Raw genomic sequence first — 8,427 nt, 5'->3', positions numbered from 1 at the left:
GCATTCCACTATCCTCCATAAAATTAGAGAGGACCAAAAGGCCATGAGAGAGAAGCAACAAAGGAAAAGGAAGAGACATAGAGGAGCTAAAGCACGTCAGAAGATCTTCAAGAGGAAGAACAAGATGCCATCACTAAGGTGGACTCGTTCTTTAATTTTCTTGTTCTTTACTTTCTGTTTTTCGTTCCCAATGCTGTATGTTTTATTTATGTTTGTGTCTTATTACATGATCATTAGTGTCTTAGTGTCTATGCCTTAAAGCTATGAATGTCCTATGAATCCATCACCTTTCTTAAGTGAATAATGTTTTCTGAAAAAGAAAAAGAAGTACATGAATTTCGAATTGTAAAACAGATTAATTATTTTGATGTGGTGGCAATACTTTTTGTTTTTCTAAATGAATGCTTGAACAGTGCATATTTTTTAATTTGTTGTTTATGAATGTTAAAATTTTTGGCTCTTGAAGGAATGATGGAAAAGGAGAAATGTTATTGATAATCTGAAAAATCATAAAAATGATTTTTGAAGCAAGAAAAAGCAGTGAAAATCTTGCAGAAAAAAAAGAGGCGAAAAAAATAATAAAAAAAAAGAAAGAAAAAGAAAAAGCAAGTAGAAAAAGCCAATAGCCCTTTAAACCAAAAGGCAAGGGTAAAATAAAAAGGATCCAAGGCTTTGAGCATCAGTGGATAGGAGGGCCCACAGGAATAAAATCCTGGCCTAAGCGGCTAAACCAAGCTATCCCTAACCATGTGCTTGTGGCGTGAAGGTGTCAAGTGAAAAGCTTGAGAATGAGCGGTTAAAGTCGTGATCCAAAGCAAAAAGAGTGTGGTTAAGAGCTCTGGACACCTCTAATTGGGGACTCTAGCAAAGTGATGAGCGGATAATTTATACGCTTTTTGGCATTGTTTTTAGTATGTTTTTAGTAGGATCTAGTTACTTTTAGGGATGTTTTCATTAGTTTTTATGTTAAATTCAAATTTCTGGACTTTACTATGAGTTTGTGTGTTTTTCTGTGATTTCAGGTATTTTCTGGCTAAAATTGAGGGACTTGAGTAAAAATCAGATTCAGAGGTTGAAGAAGGGCTGCTGATGCTGTTGGATTCTGACCTCCCTGCACTCAAAGTGGATTTTCTGGAGCTACAGAATCAAAATGGCGTGCTTCCAAATGCGTTGGAAAGTAGACATCCAGGGATTTCCAGCAATATATAATAGTCCATACTTTGCCCAAGTTTAGATGACGAAAAAGGGCGTTGAATGCCAGTTCTACGCTGCAGTCTGGAGTTAAACGCCAGAAACACGTCACAAACCAGAGTTGAATGCCAAAAACACGTTACAACTTGGCGTTCAACTTCAAAAGAAGCCTCTGCCCGTGTAAACTTCAAGCACAGCCCAAGCACACACCAAGTGGGCCCCGGAAGTGAATTTCTGCATCAATTACTTACTTCTGTAAACCCTAGTAACTAGTTTAGTATAAATAGGACTTTTTACTATTGTATTTAGATCTTCAGATCATCTTGGGACGTATAGTTCTTAGATCATGGGGGCTGGCCATTCGGCCATGCCTGAACCTTCATCACTTATGTATGTTCAACGATAGAGTTTCTACACTCCATAGATTAAGGTGTGGAGCTCTGCTGTTCCTCATGATTTAATGCAAAGTACTACTGTTTTTATGTTCAATTCAACTTATTCCGCTTCTAAGATATCCATTCGTACCCAAGAACATGATGAATGTGATGATTATGTGACACTCATCATCATTCTCACTTATGAACGCGTGCTTAACAAACACTTCCGTTCTACATGCAAACAAGCTAGAATGAGTATCTCTTAGATATCTAATACAGAGGACTGAGTCCGAGATATTAGAATCTTCGTGGTATAAGTTAGAACCCATGGATGGCCATTCCTGAGATCCGGAAAGTCTAAACCTTGTCTGTGGTATTCCGAGTAGGATCTGGGAAGGGATGGCTGTGACGAACTTCAAACTCGCGAGTGCTGGGCGTAGTGACAGACGCAAAAGGAGGGGGAACCCTATTCCAGTATGATCGAGAACCTCCAGATGATTAGCTGTGCCGTGACAGAGCATTTGGACCTTTTTCACAGAGAGGATGGGATGTAGCCATTGACAACGGTGATGCCTTACAGAAAGCTTGCCATGGAAAGGAGTAGGACTGGTTGGATGAAGACAGGAGGAAAGCAGAGGTTCAGAGGAACGAAAGCATCTCTATACGCTTATCTGAAATTCTCACCAATGAATTACATAAGTATTTCTATCTTTATTTTCTGTTTATTTATTATTATTTTTCGAAAACTCCATAACCATTTGATATCCACCTGATTGAGATTTACAAGGTGACCATAGCTTGCTTCAAGCCGACAATCTCCGTGGGATCGACCCTTACTCACGTAAGGTTTTATTACTTGGACGACCCAGTGCACTTGCTGGTCAGTTGTATCGAAGTTGTGACAAATTATGAATTAAGACTAGAGCACCAAGTTTTTGGAGCCATTACCAGGGATCACAATTTTGTGCACCAAGTTTTTGGCGCCGTTGCCGGGGATTGTTGGAGTTTGGACAACTGACGGTTCATCTTGTTGCTCAGATTAGGTAATTTTCTTTTTGTTTTTTTTTTCAAAAATTTTTCAAAAATATTTCAAAAAAATTTCTCATCTGTTTTCGAAAATTATTCAAAATTTTTAAGAATGAATTCTAGAGTTTCATGGTAACATATTGAAGCCTAGCTGGCTGTAAAGCCATATCCAAGTTCTTTTGGATTGAGGCTTCCACTTGTCAACATAAAAGGCATGTATATGAAGTTGGATGAAGTATCAGCTGTTATATGCCTGATTTGTATCTTCTAAAGCTTGGCTGGCTAGCGAGCCATGTCTAACCCTTGGATTGGAGCTTTAGTCTAACATTGAAAGATTCCTGGAATTCTTATTAAAAATTTTGAATTTCTTATTTTCTTTTTCCTATATGTTTTCAAAAAAAATTTAAAAGAAAATACAAAAAAATCATAAAATTATAAAACCAAAAATATTTTATGTTGTTTGTTTGAGTCTTGAGTCACTTTTTATGTTTGGTGTCAATTGCATTTTTTCTAAAAATTCTTTATGCATTTTTTCGAAAATTCATGCATTCATAGTGTTCTTCATGATCTTCAAGTTGTTCTTGGCCAGTCTTCTTGTTTGATCTTCATATTTTCTTGTTTTGTGTCTTGTCTTGTTTTTCATAGGAATTATTGCATTCATAGTGTCTATACATGAAAAATTTCTAAGTTTGGTGTCTTGCATGTTTTCTTTTCTTGAAAATTTTTCAAAAATAAGTCTTGATGTTCATCTTGATCTTCAAAGTGTTCTTGGTGTTCATCTCGACATTCATAGTGTTCTTGCATGCATTGTGTGTTTTGATTCATAATTTTTATGTTGTGAGTCTTTTTCATGTTTTTCTCTTTCATCATTAAAAATTCAAAAATCAAAAAAAATATCTTTCCTTTTTTCTCTCCTAAATTTCGAAAATTTAGATTGACTTTTTCAAAAATTTTTAAAATTCAATTGTTTCTTATGAGTCAAATCAAATTTTCAATTTAAAAATCTTATCTTTTTCAAAATCTTTTTCAAAAATCAAATCTTTTTCATTTTTCTTATTTATTTTTGAAAATTTTAAAAATATATTTTTTAAAATCTTTTTCTTAATTTTACATCATATTTTCGAAAATATCATCAACAATTAATGTTTTGATTCAAAAATTTCAAGTTTGTTACTTACTTGTTAAGAAAGATTCAAACTTTAAGTTCTAGGATTATATCTTGTGATTTCTTGTGAATCAAGTCATTAATTGTGATTTTTAAAAATCAAATCTTTTTCAAAACTAATTTCAATCATATCTTTTCAAAAATATCTTTTTATCATATCTTTTTCAAATATCTTTTCTAACTTCTTATCTTCTTATCTTTTAAAAATTGATTTTCAAAATTTGTTTCAACTAAATAATTAACTTTTTGTTTGTTTCTTATCTTTTTCAAAACTACCTAACTAACTATCCCTCTCTAATTTTCGAAAATACCTCCCTCTTTTTGAAAAATTTCTTTTAATTAATTAATTGTTTCAATTTTTTATTTTAATTTTAATTTTATCTTAATTTTTGAAAATCATTAACTCTTTTTCAAAATTTATTTTTTGAAATTCCATCTTTCCCATCTCCTTCTATTTATTTATTACTTACTAACACTTCTCTTCATCTCATATCTTTGCTCTCCTCACCCTTGTGTTTAGATTCTCCTCCCTTCTCTTTCCTTACATTACATTCTTTTCTTCTTCTACTCACACAAAGGAATCTCTATACTGTGACATAGAGGATTCCATATTTTTTTTGTTATTCCCTTCTTTGTCATATGAGCAGGAGCAAGGACAAGAACATTCTTGTTGAAGCAGATCCTGAACCTGAAAGGACTCTGAAGAGGAAACTAAGAGAAGCTAAACTACAACAATCCAGAGATAACTTTACAGGAATTTTCGAACAAGAAGAGGATATGGCAGTCGAAAATAATAATAATGCAAGGAGGATGCTTGGTGACTTTACTGCACCAAATTCCAATTTACATGGAAGAAGCATCTCCATCCCACCATTGGAGCAAACAATTTTGAGCTTAAACCTCAATTAGTTTCTCTGATGCAACAAAACTGCACGTTTCATGGACTTCCATCTGAAGATCCCTTTCAGTTCTTAACTGAATTCTTGCAGATCTGTGATACTGTTAAGACTAATGGAGTAGATCCTGAAGTCTACAGGCTCATGCTTTTCCCTTTTGCTGTGAGAGACAGAGCTAGAATATTGTTGGATTCTCAACCTAAAGATAGCCTGAACTCTTGGGATAAGCTGGTCACGGCTTTCTTAGCCAAGTTCTTTCCTCCTCAAAAGCTGAGTAAGCTTAGAGTGGATGTTCAAACCTTCAGACAGAAAGAAGGTGAATCCCTCTATGAAGCTTGGGAGAGATACAAGCAACTGACCAAAAAGTGTCCTTCTGACATGCTTTCAGAATGGACCATCCTGGATATATTCTATGATGGTTTGTCTGAATTAGCTAAGATGTCATTGGATACTTCTGCAGGTGGATCCATTCACCTAAAGAAAATGCCTGCAGAAGCTCAAGAACTCATTGACATGGTTGCTAATAACCAGTTTATGTACACTTCTGATAGGAATCCTGTGAGTAATGGGACACCTCAGAAGAAGGGAGTTCTTGAAATTGATACTCTGAATGCCATATTGGCTCAGAATAAAATATTGACTCAGCAAGTCAATATGATTTCTCAGAGTCTGAAAGGAATGCAAGCTGCATCCAACAGTACTCAAGAGGCATCTTCTGAAGAAGAAGCTTATGATCCTGAGAACCCTGCAATTGCAGAGGTGAATTACATGGGTGAACTCTATGGAAACACCTATAATCCCTCATGGAGAAATCACCCAAATTTCTCATGGAAGAATCAACAAAAGCTTCAACAAGGCTTTAATAATGGTGGAAGAAACAGGTTTAGCAATAGCAAGCCTTTTCCATTATCCACTCAGCAACAGACAGAAAACTCTGAACAAAATACCTCTAATTTAGCAAACTTAGTCTCTGATCTATCTAAGGCCACTCTGAGTTTCATGAATGAAACAAGGTCCTCCATCAGAAATTTGGAGGCACAAGTGGGCCAGCTGAGTAAGAAGATCACTGAAACCCCTCCTAGTGCTCTCCCAAGCAATACAGAAGAAAATCCAAAAGGAGAGTACAAGGCCATTGATATAACCATCATGGCCAAATCCAAGGAGGAAGGGGAGGATGTGAATCCCAAGGAGGAAGACCTCCTGGGACATCCAGTGATCAATAAGGAGTTTCCCTCTGAGGAACCAAAGGAATCTGAGACTCATCTAGAGACCATAGAGATTCCATTGAACCTCCTTATGCCATTCATGAGCTCTGAAGAGTATTCTTTTTCTGAAGAGAATGAAGATGTTACTGAAGAGCAAGTTGCCAAGTTCCCTGGTGCAATCATGAAGCTGAATGCCAATTTATTTGGTAATGAAACTTGGGGAGATGAACCTCCCCTGTTCACCAATGAACTAAATGCATTGGATCAACTGAGATTGCCTCAGAAGAAGCAAGATCATGGAAAGTTCCTAATACCTTGCACCATAGGCACCATGACCTTTGAGAAGGCTCTATGTGACCTTGAATCAGAAATAAACCTCATGCCACTCTCTGTAATGGAGAAACTGGGAATCTTTGAGGTACAAGCTGCTAAAATCTCATTAGAGATGGCAGACAATTCCAGAAAATAGGCTTATGGACAAGTGGAGGACATATTAGTAAAGGTTGAAGGCCTTTACATCCCTGCTGATTTTATAATCCTAGTTACTGGGAAGGATGAGGATGAATCCATCATCCTTGGAAGACCCTTCCTAGCCACAGCAAGAGCTGTGATTGATGTTGACAGAGGTGAACTAGTCCTTCAATTGAATGAGGACTCCCTTGTGTTTAAAACTCAAGGACATCCTTCTGTAAACATCCTTGTTGGGAGGCAACCCAATTTTTATTTATCTAATTTTACTTTTATTTTATTTTTCTTTCATGTTTTATTAGGTTCATGATCATGTGGAGTCACAAAATAAATAGAAAAATCAAAAACAGAATCAAAAACAGCAGAAGAAAAATCACACCCTGGAGGAAGGGCTTACTGGCGTTTAAACGCCAGTAAGGAGCATCTGGCTGGTGTTCAACGCCAGAACAGAGCATGGATCTGGCGTTGAACGCCCAAAATAAGCAGCATCCTGGCGTTCAGACGCCAGGAATGCACACTGAAGGAAGCTGGCGCTGAACGCCAGAAACAAGCATAGAACTGGCGTTCAACGCCAGAAACATGCTGCATCTGGGCGCTGAACGCCCAAAACAAGCATCAATTCGGCGTTTAAATGCCAGAATTGCATGCAAAGGCATTTTACTTGCCTACTTGGTGCAGGGATGTAAATCCTTGACACTTCAGGATCTGTGAACCCTACAGGATCCCCACCTACCTCCACTCATACTCTTCCCTCTTCTCAATGTTCATCCTCTCTTCCCAATAAACACCTTTTCCCAAAACCCTTCACCAATCACATCAAGATCTCTTCCCTACTACCACTTCACCACTCACATCCATCCACTCTTCCCCATAAACCTACCTCATAAACCCCACTTACCTTCAAAATTTAAAATCACTTTCCCACCCAAACCCACCCTAAATGGCCGAACCTAACCCCTCTCCCTCCACTATATAAACCCCTCCATTCTTCTTCATTTTCACACAACACAACCCTCTCTTCCCCTTCTTGGCCGAAACACAACTCTCTCTCCCTCTCCTCCATTTCTTCTTCTTCTTCATCTATTCTTTCTTCTCTTGCTCGAGGGCAAGCAATATTCTAAGTTTGGTGTGGTAAAAACATAAGCTTTTTGTTTTTCCATTACCATTGATGGCACCTAAGACCGGAGAATCCTCTAGAAAAGGAAAAGGGAAGACAAAAGCTTCCACCTCCGAGTCATGGGAGATGGAAAGATTCATCTCCAAAGCCCATCAAGACCACTTCTATGATGTTGTGGCCAAGAAGAAGGTGATCCCCGAAGTCCTTTTCAAACTCAAGAAAAATGAGTATCTGGAGATCCGACATGAGATCTATAGAAGAGGTTGGGAAGTTCTAACAAACCCCATCAGACAAGTCGGAATTCTAATGGTTCAAGAGTTCTATGCTAATGCATGGATCACTAGGAACCATGATCAAAATAAGAACCCGAACCCAAAGAATTATCTCACCATGGTTCGGGGGAATTACTTAGATTTTAGTCCGGAAAATGTGAGGTTGGCGTTCACCTTACCAATGATGGAAGAGAACGCACGCCCCTACACAAGGAGAGTCAACTTTGATCAAAGGTTGGACCAAGTCCTCATGGACATATGTGTGGAAGGAGCTCAATGGAAGATTGATTCAAAAGGCAAACCGGTTCAACTGAGAAGACTGGACCTTAAGCCTGTAGCTAGAGGATGGTTGGAGTTCATTCAACGCTCAATTATTCCCACTAGCAACCGGTCTGAAGTTACTATAGACCGGGCCATCATAATCCATAGCATCATGATTGGAGAAGAGGTGGAGGTTCATGAGATTATACCTCAAGAACTCTACAAGGTGGCTGACAAGTCCTCCACTATGGCAAGGTTAGCTTTTCCTCACCTTATTTGCCATCTATGCAATTCAGCTGGGATTGACATAGAGGGAGATATCCTCATTGATGAGGACAAGCCCATCACTAAGAAAAGGATGGAGCAAACAAGAGAGCCCATTCATGGATCTCAAGAGACGCATGAAGAAGCTCATCACCAAGAAATCCCTGAGATGCCTCAAGGGATAC

General features: G+C 37.8%; 1 non-coding gene across 1 annotated transcript; it reads right to left on the bottom strand.

Moving 5' to 3' along the window:
- Positions 1 to 4,931: 4,931 nt before the first annotated feature.
- On the bottom strand, positions 4,932 to 5,039 carry LOC148567738 (small nucleolar RNA R71). The gene has a single exon (XR_015881745.1). It is a non-coding gene; the product is annotated as a small nucleolar RNA R71 (small nucleolar RNA).
- Between the last annotated feature and the right edge of the window lie 3,388 nt (positions 5,040 to 8,427).

The sequence above is a fragment of the Arachis ipaensis genome, chromosome B4 (genome assembly GCF_059453495.1).
Source record: "Arachis ipaensis isolate K30076 ecotype BB chromosome B4, ASM5945349v1, whole genome shotgun sequence".
Lineage (NCBI taxonomy): Eukaryota > Viridiplantae > Streptophyta > Magnoliopsida > Fabales > Fabaceae > Arachis > Arachis ipaensis.
This window is presented reverse-complemented; position numbering and strand designations above follow the sequence as displayed.